This window comes from Dermacentor andersoni, chromosome 5 (genome assembly GCF_023375885.2).
Source record: "Dermacentor andersoni chromosome 5, qqDerAnde1_hic_scaffold, whole genome shotgun sequence".
NCBI classification, from domain to species: Eukaryota; Metazoa; Arthropoda; class Arachnida; order Ixodida; family Ixodidae; genus Dermacentor; species Dermacentor andersoni.
The window spans coordinates 187,015,287-187,029,127 of record NC_092818.1 but is presented as its reverse complement, the minus strand read 5'-3'; the positions used below and the strand labels follow the sequence as shown (position 1 = coordinate 187,029,127).

Below are 13,841 nucleotides of genomic sequence, written 5' to 3'. Positions count from 1 at the left end.
TCTTTTTTCTTTTCTTTTTGATATTCCGCTATCGTGAAATGGGCGAACTCTGTGTGCGAGATTTTAGGTCCCGAACGCACTTGTTTATATTCTGTCGGGATACCTTGGTTTTTCTCTTCTTCTCGAAGTGATTAGTATTCTTGACTAAAAGCATTAAAAAATTTGGCCAATTATTCAGCACCGGTCATGCTATTGTGAAGATCAAATAAACGAAGAATCTAAAGATAACGTCGGACGTACGCGCACACATCAAAGATATGTCCAAGTCATCCTTTCATGTTTTTCCTGTCATGTCCTACATTTCCTCTTGATCAGAGTGGTTAGAATGCGTGCAAAACTGTGCATAATACACGCATACCTTGCCATCATCACACGTGCTAGGTGCGGTTTTGCGCAAACATGAGGGAGAATCTACGTACGGTAGCTCACGTGTTGTCAAGAGTTCAACAAAAGTTCGTCTGGTCAGGTAACAGAATGATGAAGAAATTGCGGTCACCGACCAAGTCAAGGTGAAAATAGCAGAGATGTTTTGGGACCAGTATGGGTTCCTTCATCACACAGTAGCTCTCTTCGACGGCAATCAGTGCCAGTGAGACTGATTGCTCACTTTTGTGTCAGAAGAGGCGTCTGTTAGTGACTGCAGGCATTAAACATGTTATAAATGAAATGTCAGAGTACATTGTACTTAAGGCACACAAGGTTACCGCCTTTCTTCTTTCGTTCCACCGCCAAATAGCCTTTTCAGATTGTTGGTACATGCATCACATTGTTTTACAAGTGTGCGAGAGAGCACGCGCGTACAAGAGCACGTTCGCACAAATGGACGTGCGGTCGCGTCAGTTGCCATTGAACCACAGACGCTGGATTGAAACGATAAAATAATACTCAAGCTTAGCATTGCCTTTTGGATCGTACCTTTCTCTGCGTACACCTTTCCTCAACGTTATAGCTTAGACGAACATCAGACATCATCTGTGTCTTCGTGAGCATACCCGTGTCGGATTTTCGGAGTGTGCATTCGCATGAATTTCCGACAAGTGGTCAATGTATAAGACAAAACTAGAAGAGGCATGCAAGGGAGGTCTTGCCTGTAGCATTAAGGATCTCATTACAAGTGTGCTGGAAGCGTCTAAGTACATTTTATATACACAATTAAACGGACAGATTTCGACATTGAACTTGAGCGACTTCGGAGAATTAGTAGAACGGCCCAGAGGCAATACAAGCGCACCATGTCAATTCATGGTCTTAGAGACGCTCGATCTATACAAAAGAAAATCCATCGTCGTATTGACAGGTTGCAGGAATAACGGTGGAAGTCGTCCTGCGAAGAGCTTGACTCTCGCAAGCCAACGTTTATAATATGGAAGACGGTGCGCGGTCTTGCCTCGTCTCCACAACAACGACATCCATTCAGTGCCCTAGGCCTCCATCAAAGCCGTCCGCACGTTGATATAGCCGAAAATTTCTGTGTGAAGATCGCGGGTAGTGTGGTCACCGTCAATGGCGAAATTCTGGGTGAGGTTCCTGCCACACACTTCCCAGAATTTAATGTGCCTTCTCATTTGAGGAATTGGATGCCGCTCCGTTCACATGCAGACGCTTATCGTCAGCAGGGTCGGACGGCATCACCTATGCTGTTTTATGCTAACCAGGCGAGGATGACCGAGGTCGCCTGCTGGAATGTTACAACCAGTTCCTGGCATCGTTCCTGAATGGTGGAAGCCCAGCTGCTTCATACCACTCCTGATGCCTGGAAAGTCGCCACTTGACTTAGCATCCTACCGACTCACTGCGCTATCCAGCTACGTTGGGAAGGTCATGGAAAGAATGGTTCTCACACGCCTCCAATCGTACCTTGAGCGCCCCAACCTATACCCCGAGGCCATGGCTGGAATTAGAAGAGGCAGCTTCTCTTTTACTACGTCACTGTCCTTATGACCTCTTTGCAACAAGAAAAACACCTCAAGCGTATATCGCTTGCGCTTTTCCTTGATGTGAAAGGCACCTATGATAATACAACGCATGAAGCAGTTCTTGATGCCCTAGAATATAATGCAACTGGTGGACAAATTTTTCGGCGTATTCGGAGCTATTTATTCAGGAGATCCTTGTTTGTGCGGATGGCCGAACCGCTGACCATTACAGCTGCCATGACAAACCGCACGATGCGGTTCTCAGCCTCACTTTGTTTAATGTATACCTTACAATCATTGGACTTGCCGAGGTTCTACGACATAGAGTCAACCTTTCCGTATAAGCGGACGACATATGCACATGGGCTTCGGCAGTTACACTTCCCCAGGTGCGTGCACGGCTCCAAAAAGCAGTGATCCTGACATCGTCGTATCTGCGTGCTCAAGGCTTCAGTATTTCGAGGGAGAAGGGCACCTTGGTCCCTTTTACCCACAAGCCCATGACCTGATACCCTGTCCCTATCGACCACCAAACAATTTCATGTGCAAACTCTCCCCAACTCCTATGTGCCATTATTGACAGATACTTTTTATGAAGCCCCAGATCTCATAGTTCAAGAAACGGTTTACCTGTATCGCCCATATATTACGGTTTATCGCTGCTAAAACGTGGGTTACATCTGTGGCATCTATGCTTCAACTATACAGGACGTTTTCCCTAGGATACTTGCGATATAGCACACCAGTGGTGTCCAATGCTAACATAACTGACATCCATGTCCTACATAACATTCAACGTCAAGCCCTTCGAACATGTCTGGGGCTACCTGGGTGTGATTCAATGGTAACAACAAACACCATCGCGAGAGACCACCCAATCACGACTGCTTTCAACGCACTTGGAGTGCATGTTCGTCGTATACCCAGAATTCCTGACCATCATTGCGCCTGAGAAACCATCAGCTTGCCAGAGAAAAGACCCAAGGCACTATTTTCCAGATCAATTTCGGCTAACCAGCATTCTTTATCATTGAAATACTCAGTCGCAACAAAAACGCAATCTCCTCCGTGGTGCCTGAAAAAGCCTCATTTGTACCTTGCTGTTCCAGGAATTGCCAAGAACGCTTGCCGGACCGCCGTAGCTCTCAAGCAGGTCACAATGGAATTTTTGCGTAATTGGCAGAACCAAATTCATGTTTACACGGATGGTTCGGTCTCGGAAAATTCGACGGGCACCATTCTTATACCATCCCAATCGGTCCTCATCAAGTTTAAGACTGTAGACGTCACGACATCTACAGGTTGCGAACTCGCTGCTCTTCGCGCTGCTTCGGAATACATTGAAAATGAACCGCGTGGCAAATGGGCAATACTTTGCGATTCGAAAACAGCCCTCCAAAGCTTGCGAGGTTTATGACGCCAAAATTACGGCCGACTCGCGTCCCAAATCAACGAAATTTGCCATTGTGTTTGTGAACGAGTACATGAGATCAGCAGAAGCTTGATGTGGGCGAGTTGGTTTTGCATACTTGACGAAAAGAGCGCTACGAAGACACGGACTTTGTTGCGCCTTGTCCGTTGTACATGTTCCTCTTTTAGTCCGTGTCTTCGTAGCGCTCTTTTCGTCAAGTATACATGATATCAACTTGCCTGCCGGGGCATTGTGGCATCGCTGGTAAATAGCTCACCGATGACTCTGCCCCACGTGCGCCGGCTGGAGCACCGACACTCCTTATACCTTTATCGAGAGTAGATGTTGCAACAGAGCGTCACAATGTCACGCGTACCACCACGTTGAGTTACTGGCGTACTTTGCCTAACTCTAACCGCCGATTATGCAGCCTTGACCCATCCCTGGTACTGAAATTACCAACAAACTTTTCACGACGTGATGCAACGCTGCTGTGTCCAGTGTTGGTATGGGTAGCCTTCACTAACTCCTGCGACTACGGTATTGGAATGTCAGACTCACCCATGTGCGCTAAGTGCAAGTGTGAAGAGGCCATCGATCACTCTCTGTGCCACTGTTCTTGCTTCATTAAACAACGTCAAACCATTCAGTGCGTCTTGAATAGACTGGACGATAGGCCATTTACAGAAGCAAAGGCCGTAGGAGCCTGGCCTCACAACTCATCAGCCCAGAAAGCCATTCAAGCTCTTCTTCTACAGTACCTGAAGGCGACAGGCTTGAGTGCTACATTTTAAATATGCTGCACCTGTATTAGTGCATCTGAAAGTGCGATCAGGAGTCGCGTCTTTTCTCGTTCTTTCTATCACTTTTCCATCCACCTCCCTACATCTAGGGTAGCAAATTGGACAAAGTCTAGCCGACCTCCCTGCTTTTCCTTCCAGCCTTCTCTCTGTCTCTTCGCATGAATTGTTGGCATTTCGGCGAAGCTCGTGAACCGTGCTCTCCATCGGCATAAACGTTGCATGACATTAAATTTGTGACCTGTGCTATCATAAAGGTAAAGAACGCATTGGATTCAATAGGATGACAACGAAAAAAATTGAAGGCATCGCATTTAGTTAATGGGCATTTACTTACCCGCTTCATAAAAGCTTCGTTTCACATAGATTCCAACATGTGCGTTCAATGTGCATAACTTTCTTTTTAGATTTCTTTTGGTTTTATTAAATCAAAACAAATATGAAAGCACGGATTATTAGCCCACTTTTTTTTTAGTTACAAAGCCTGCATGCTCGGTCTATAGTAATACCAGCGTTCTTCTATGTTTTCTGGTCCCGAAACTCCGCCGTCACGCTATGAGAGAGGTTCATACACTGCTGAAAGCTGCCGCGACGCGGCGCCACTGTGCCTCACACGCCATCGTTCGCGTACCGAAACGCTTACGCGGGCGCCGATTTCATTTTTATTTTATTTTTAAATTGTCTGAGTAACAAGACACTGCGATGTTGGTGCTGTGGCTACTTGTGTTCCTTTAAGAGATGATTTGCCATGTGTTATGAAATGCTTATGCTTTGTCTATCTATTACGCATCAATCTATTACGCATTTTGTATTTACTGCCATTCATTTTCTGGTGTTTCCTGCGCCCCAGTGCCTATCTCCCATGTTTTGATGTGCTTTCTTCGTGCTCATTATATCAGTGCCATGCTTTTAACAAACTTCTTGCATTTTGAATGGTGGAGCATTCGTGACTGGACACCTCTTTGTGTTGTCTATATGCCATTTATTTTACATATAAATAGATTATCCTGCTTGTATGACGTTCTTGCACCAACACTTGTCATTTTTTCTTCTGATTGAAGTATAAAGCTGTATTTTTTTTTCAATTATTGAACCATGGCAAACATATCAGGACCAGTGATTAGAATATTTTAACCTCCTGCATACAATTGCACATTATGAATCGAACTACCTAGTCTCGTTGTTTCTGCGTCGAAACCATGAGCAACGTGGATAAGTGCTGGGCTTACTGACGCTTCTAAACAGCTGCTTGGCAAGAAAATCGCCTAGTTACAATGCAGTTTAAATCGTACAAATCCTAACACTTCACTTTCGCCTTAATCCTATGCGAAAAGCCGCACGGAAGACGTTTAGTTGTGAGGTTTTACTTACATTTATCCAACCCAAATTTGGTTCAGAAATGGCATCGCTTTGAACAGAAATCTGAAGCGCATGGAACAGTTCAGTTTCCTTTTCTTTGTCATTAAACGAAGTCATCATTACTGAAAAAGCCCTTGTAATAACGATTTCATTGTTTTGATATCCTTATAAGCATGCTGATCACGGTTTAACAGAAAGTGAAACGCTGTGCTCGATGAACGGCCTGGCGTTATGCACAACTGAGAGTTCACGCTAACTTACGGGTGAGTCGGGGCGCTACAGTCCAGGTGGTTGCCTCTGCTTAGAAGTGGCACCACTGGCACTTTGTTGCGAATATTCAAGCAATTCATCCAAATATTCAGGCAAATATTAAAAAGCGGAACCTATCGAAACGTTAGACGAATGGCGCTAAGAAATCTGGACTGAGACCATCCGGCCACGGCGGGCGCAATTCGATGGAGGCAAAATGCAAAAGCGCCCGTTTATTTAGATTTAGGTGCACGTTAAAGGACCCCAGGTGGCCAAAATTACTCCAGAGTCCCCCACTACGGCGTGCCTCATAATCATATCGTGGTTATGGCACGTAAAATTTTCTTTATTCATTTTCGTGACAGACCATGGCAAGCTGCATATTTTGAGCAGCTATTTTTGTTCCCCCGAGCACTCATTTCATAGCAGAAGATGCACTGACGCAGTTATTGATGCATGTGGAATATTAAAAGTAGATACCTGCAAGTAAAACGGCGGTTGCGGAAATTTAGAAAGCTATAATACCGAGGGTGATTCAAACATAACCACGGTGGTAGCGGCGTTCGCATGCCCTCTCATGCACAGCTGCGCCTCTAGCGGCGCACTCTGGCTCTTTATGAAACTGAGATGCCTGTTCCGTTACCACAAAAAACATGGAAGGGCTCCGGTAATACTGTAAATTTGAAAACTTTGCCCAGAAGTGCAAAAAATTCAAGCGACAGAATCGTTTATTTCACCCTGTAAAGCGTGCACTGCCTGCTACGCAAGCGCGCACAATGCGAAGAAGACTTCTGGAAATTTTTTGCGAGTCTTTGCGTGCTCCTCAAGCTGCGTTGCAGAGTTGCTATTCACGATAGTTGATAAGAACTCATTTTAAATAGTTGCAGCTCCTACTAGCGATTGTGATTTCTGATATCTTGCAGGTCTCGCATCGATAAGGTTGACTTCTCCAGCTGCTGCGGAGATTAGTCGAAGCCCTGCATGCCGGCTTGATTTAAATAAGAAATTTTAATCCGTTTCGAAAACCGATTCAAAAGAGCTCACCATCAGATAGTAATCTCTAATTGGCCTTGGCGACCTAACGTTGATAAATAAAAAGTTAACCTACGAATCTTAGTTAAATCGGCTGCTAAATTAATGTTCTTTTGTCTTGTTGCGAATCCTTTTCAATAAAAAAGTATTGTTGTCTCTAAAATCTTCTATTTCTGTTAATTAGATACATTCGTCGCGGAAACACCTGTTATATGTTTGTGTATTTAATGTGCATGTATAATTTACCTACACTTCACCGACACTATAAACGCTTCTCCGACAAGAAAAGTCAGCGAGTACAAATATTTTAGAGTTACCATAAGCAATATCCTTTCCTGGTCCAGGCATGTCGATGACGTTTGCGCGTCTGCAACCCGCAAGCTTAGTTTCCTGGGACACAGTTGAAATCGGCGCTTCCCGAGCTCAAGCTTCTAGCTTTCGACACTTTCATTATACCAAAATTAGAATATGGAAGCATCGCATGGGATTCATTTTACAATAAACATAAACATAGATTGGAAATGGTGCAAAGGCGTGTGTTCGTTTTATTTTCAATAAATGTAGGTCAACTGATTCGACATCAGCACTTATCCGCGTGAGAAGCATTCCCAAGCTGCACCATGGAGGAAAAATCGCAAGGTTAAAATTCCTCTACAACCTATGTGACTGGTCATTGCGCCTTGACACGCGAAAATGTATTCAACTGTTTGCCGCAAGCACATATCTTTACCGTCATTCTCGTAACTTACTTCCCCATTCGTCTCGCCCAAATATATTAAAAAATTCGGTTTTTCTACGCACAATCCAGGAGTAGAATGCCTTGCCTGCCAGTGTCTTTTTATCAGATACGGTCGCCGCATTTAAGCATGCTGTGTCCACCCTTTAAATATGATGTGGCATCTGTTATACCTTGTTAATATAATGTTCTACCTTCTTATTGTAATGTGTCCATGCATTCTTGCTCTATGCGAGCGTTATTTTGTTTGCGATAGGTTTGGAGAGTGAAAAGCTAATATTGTCAGTAAAAAATTCCACCTGCTTGGTCTTATTTAAGACTGCAGTATACTGGTAAATGAAAAAAAAAACTTTTAAATATTATTTCAGGAATATGCCGTGAAGAAACGGCGCACATAGTCTTATCTTTATATCTCAGCACATGCGGCTGTGTCTCCAAAATGACGCTGAATCTTATGTGCAGCTTGTGAACAAGTTAAAGGCATTCACATTTTGTTTGTTTTGTAAATAGGAAAGCAAAAGGGTACACGTCTATATGAAAGGTTAAAGTTCATTAGTAGTAAATATTGGATGGTATAAACAACAAAACTAAATTTAACATAAATAACAAAACTAAACACAAGAAAGTAAATGCCTAATTAAAGAAATTAACCTGCAAATTAGGTCAAGGCTGCCAAAATTGGCATAATGTGTAGTATTGACTGAATGTGTTCGTTCACAAACCATTATTTCTCCGAGCTTGATTTTAGTGAACGCAACCATATACATATGCCAATAGTAGTCGCCACAGTTAAAAGAAAAAAACTGCACAGATATCGATATATTCTGCAGATATGTACCAGTTCTTTATGTGCTGTGCGCGCTTTTTTTAATATTTATTTTCACGGCAGAAAAGATTACATGTCCTCACGAAATAGAGCTTTTGCGTCGAGTTTTTTTTTTACATCGGAATGTGACGCAAATTTCTAGCACATGATATAGGGAAACAACTTCTAACAATACAAGGATACATTCGTAAAATTCTAGAATGTTTGTTTAGATTTTGCATATTTTAATCTGAAATTCCAATATTCCACGGTAAATGTAGCATTATGTTTATATTATTTTTCGTATCTCGGATATGTATATTTATCCAGTTTCGAAAATAAAAGCAGCATTTTATTGTCACCACATTACGCATGGCAGGAAGAAGCATATAAAAAAAAACAAGAGCGTGTTGTTCCAGCGAGGCCTTGTCCAACTCTCAAAACACTTAGAAGGGGGAATCAGGTTTCATAAATTAACATAATCGCACAGCACTACCAGATATCCTCGCTTAAATTTAGGTTGGGCTTTAAATGTTACCCTCAACGCCCTAGAAAGCCTTAGGGCTTTCCTTACATGCTATATTCTTAAACTGTCACAATTCCCATTAATACGACTGCAATAAATTGCGCACTAAAATCAGAACCCGCATGCACAAGAATATTCCTACGCTAAATATGTTCGCAGGAGCACATGCAAGCAAATCGTAATTTCCGAAATAATACAGGTAGATGAGGTCAGCCAATGGTGAACAGCACTAACAAAAAAAAAGGTTTTCTGTATTCAGTCCCAGAACTTGAATGACGGAACAGAAAGAAAAAGAAAAAAACTATATGTTTGTGATAAAGTTGCACATGTGAGCAATGTGTTCTTATGAAGTCCTAACAGATCCTGCATAGAAATACAGAATGCTGTTAAACTTCAATTCTTAATAGCTTCAAGGCTGAAACACCTTTTCAAGATATTACTCATTGCTTTAAGGCTCAATGAGCTATAGATGAGGCGGTGACCTTAAGAGGAAGCTTTAGTTCGGGTGCTCCTATCTGGATAAGTAGGAACGGAGAAATCGTTTTTCTCGGCAATCGCAGCTTCAAATTTGATTGGGATTGTTGCATTTAAAGGAAAAAGTGTACATCCAGTTCTTGTAGCAAGAAATTTTTTTTAAGCCATTGGCGTTAAGGCCATTGATGACTCTTAAATTGTAACCAATAACAGTATCAATATTCTGCAAACTGCACTTGATATTGCATCTGAAGGAGACAAAGTGAATGTAATAAAAAAATTCCGCGGTTTTACGTGCGAAAACCACGATCTCATTATGAGGCACGCCGTAGAGTGTGACTCCGGAATAATTTTGACCACCTAGGGATCTTTAACGCACACCCAATGCACGGTACACGGGCGTTCTTGCATTTCGCCCCCATCAAAATGAGGCCGCTGCGGCCGGGATTCGATCCCGCGACCTGGCACTTAGCAGCGCGACGCCCCGTAGACACTAAGCAACGACGGAGGGTAAAGATGTAATATAAACCTGTGTGAACTATACCACAAATTTTTGAGTAAGACATTTCTAAAACACTTGTAAACATTGTAAAAAAATACATAAACTGTAACGTTGTAAACTACATTTATCCGCTTTTGATGCTCTAACGAACGCCAGTTACGTAACTTCGATATCCGGTTTTGATGCAACCGTTACAGATTTGGAAACCGCGTGTTTCAACTTTCTTTTGAAACCTAGCAATTTCTACAATTTTTGGAACAAGAATATAAATGCCCTTCGTTAAAATATTGCGTCATTGAAGTTACTAGAATTTAACTTGCTCTGTCAAATACAACAAAGTTCATTTAAGTTAGCCACGCGTTTTTCTTATAAAATTATTTCTGCGTGTTATATGTCTATGAATTGGAAAATTGTAGTTGGTCTCGAGCTAAACCTTCCTCTTAAGGAAACAATTTGACCGTCTCGCTCGAGCAGCATCGACAGCCATAGCAAGGTGTCGCGTTGCGCTTGGACTCCTCGGACGGCTTTCTAACAATATACGCGCGCGGCACAGGTTGGCGCAACGCAGCACACAACTCCCGCTGTGTAGGATGTAGGAGGAACAGCACCCTGGCGGCTAACAGACGTCTCACAAGGCTGGTGTGATGAGTAGAGTCGGCAGTGGCATCGCTGGCATCGCACCTCGATGGCGCACGAAATGAGACCGGCGAGAGACCGCTAGTCAGCGCTCAGTGAAATATTAGGCAACGTTAGCTTGACGCTCCCTGCCCGTTCCACTCAGAGCAGTGCATATCTGTACACACGCGAGCTCAGCAGGAATGCGCTCGTGGTGGCGTGCGCCCAACACATGCCATCAGCGGACGGCAGAGTGCTGCCCTGGCTCTGGCACTGAACCGATAGAGCGTGAAGTTTGCGGAGAGTCGACTTCGCTTCCTCGTTCTTGCAGCCAAATGCGCTCCGCGCCTCTGACAGCCCTCTGATAACAAGGATCCCTCATAAGGAAAGTACAGAAGGACCCTGGTGTGACCCTCCACGCGCTAGTCGCGCATGCGTCGTCGAGCGGCACAGCACGACAACGGCGCTGACCGTATATTGAGCGTCCGTATATTTGCTATCGCAACAAAAGCTGAAGACGTTTGTCGGGCTGACGATTGAAGTGCTCTTCCAGGTGTTAGCTGACTAACGCTCCCATATTAAGAAATTAATCTTAACTTGAAGCACATGATTTGCTTTATTTAAATGACGCCGGTCGGGAACGCACCGAAATGAGCGTCCTCGGCACGTTCCCGCAATGCGTCATTTAGATCAAGTCAATCATGAGTTTGGCGTTAAGACTAATTTCTGAACACTGGGGTTAAAGGTTGCTAGTCCTAAAATGCGTTGCATAACCTATAATTGCCATTAATTTGTGCACTTCGTTCTATATCTTCATATCTGCCAATGTTAAGCATGAGTCAACAAGCGTCCTGTATATTTTCGCGCACTTTTGTCGTGCAACGTTCGTAAGCCATAAAAAAGATGGGCATGTTATGATAGGCATATTTGTTACGGTGACTCAGGTACCAGCATACATTTTATAAACTTCACACACAAAAACATTACTGTGCCACCGAACTTGGCACATTACCAGTTGACAACAACAACCTGAAACTCCTAGTGGCTTAGAAGTTATTCGTGATATAGACTCGTGCAGTCACCACCCACTCGCAAAGGCAAGGCACTTTACCTCTGAATACTGCGTTTTTCTGTGCACGAAGTTCACTATTGCTATTGATGCTTCCATAAATTTCGCTTTAATGCCTGCTTGCTAAATGTAACAGGAGCCCTTCAAAGAAAGCTGTCCTGCTTAATATAAGGCCAACATCGTGCAAGGCGTTCGCAAAGGCAACGGCCAGCGCTACATTCACATACGAGCCAATATATACGCTCTCTGCAGAATATAAACGGTGGGTTGTAGAAGAAACAAATTTGAAGGTCGTTTCAAGGGTAAAACACTGAACACTGAGAAGCAAATTCCTTAGACCCTCTTTTAAAAGAATGATATTGACGTAACTCAATTTATGTGGGCTTGTTGTATTATTCAAAAAGTAATCAGCAACTCCGGCAAATGCGAGCGTTACGAGCACGCATTATTATTTTTTCTTATTTTGCTAATTTGCGTTTCCACGATCAGGTTTTTGATTTCTGCACTATATATGATATATTTTCATGCTCCGGTTTGCCGCTCAACAAACTATGTGCCTACTTTGGCTTTAGTCACTGACAATTGCATTTGTTTTAGTTTTAAATGTTAAGACATTCTACTCCTTTATGTTCGCTTCAATGTTTGCAATGTTGCGTGAATCCACACAGCCGCTGACTCAGGGAAGTCTCATTAACTAAAAAACACGCATGCTGCACAAATTTTCTGCAACGAATCGAAGCTTCAACGCTGCTTCAACTGTTCATTCCCAGCCCCATAAGCCTTAATTTGTTAGGCTCCCTTTTCAGCACTTTTCCAACCCTCCCGCCTGACATTGTCTGAAGAAACAAAAGCCGGCCCGCTCAGCTTAAGTTTGCGGAAATGACCGCAAAATGCGGCAGTTTGGGGCGCGCGCGAGAAACCTAGCGGTGTCGAATAAACCAGAAGCGCGCCGCGCGCAAAATGACGTCGCTTACAAAAGCGTCAACGCGGGTGCGGTACCCCGCGCGCTGTATCCTTGTTTTGTTCCAGTCGACCAGAAAAATAAGGAAAACTTGTCTGCATGAACCAATTGTTGGAAGAGTAATTAAATATGGCGAACAACTTATTTCCTTTTCTTTTTCTTTTTTTCGCCAGTTTGCTTATTTCATCGTTCGCGCAGCCGGTGGTTGTGTACAGCACGCTATCGCGGCTCGTCAGTGTTCAATGTTTCGATTTTCCGGTGGCCGCTTTGTCTGCGCCAACTTCGCAAGCTGGTGGTGGTCATGAGAGTGTACAACGACAGACATTGAGGAGGTGGCGCTTATACATTTGTTTGTTCTCTTGCGTTTTGTCGTTGGAAGTGGGCTGCCTGCACAGCTCGTTTAGGAGCAAAGAGAGTGACATAGTTTGGCATTGCTAATTAAATATACAAGTCGTTGCTAGGGAAGCGCGCACTAAAAAAAAACAAAGAAATTGTTCGCGAGGTGGTGGGTTTGTTGCGCGATAGCCTATTCTTCTGAAGCAGCCAATATGCATACGTAGAGGCTCCTTTCTGGGACCGGAGAGAAGTCCTCTTGTCGAACAGTTGGTTGCGCGCTGAAGTTTCTTTAGCTTACCCATTGTTCAACAATTCACCAAGCACCAAAACATCAAACCATTGTGCACGATTACGCGCTAACCGATACCACAAGTATGCACCTTGATTTTTACACGATACAGACCTTTCAGTGTCGATTTGAAACATGATGCCACATACCCGGCATCCATAGAAAAAAAAAAGTATATAGAGTCCGCGAATGTGCTCCTGATTTTCGCTTTTACGTCATAAAAAATAAATTCTTGTGGTTTACGTGCCAAAACCACGATATGATTATGACTCACGCCGTGGTGAGGGGCTCCGCATTCTTTAAACGCGCACTCAATGCACGGTGCACGATCGTGCTTGCATTTCGCCCCCATCGAAATGTGGCCGCCGAGGCCGGGATTTCGTACCGCGGCGTCGTGCTTAGCAGCTCAACGCCAAAGCCGCCAAGCAACAATGGCAAAGGCTTTTACGTCATAATCTCGCATACTCTCGGAAATTATAAACGAATACATGTATTTCGCTATTAGGCTCTCGCATTCGTGAGCACGCTGCACTGGTAGCAAGCATGTTATTCCACTACTATCAAACTGAAGGTATCAGTCTGTTCACCATCAAAGTCACTTTCTCTAAATATCATACGCATTTCGGCCACACCTTTCGCACACGATGCCCATGATAACTTGACGGCACCTTGCTGCATACTAAGAATCATCGAAACGCCCCCAATTCACGGTTAGAAAACAACAAAAGAAACTTTAGCGCTTATCGATAATAGCATTTATT

The 13,841-nt window shown here is 43.6% G+C and overlaps 1 protein-coding gene across 4 annotated transcripts in view; it reads right to left on the bottom strand.

Moving 5' to 3' along the window:
* Positions 1-13,841, bottom strand: part of LOC126531724 (kin of IRRE-like protein 3) — an 861,138-nt gene that overhangs the window by 349,034 nt on the left and 498,263 nt on the right. The gene's annotated exons all lie outside the window — the stretch shown is intronic.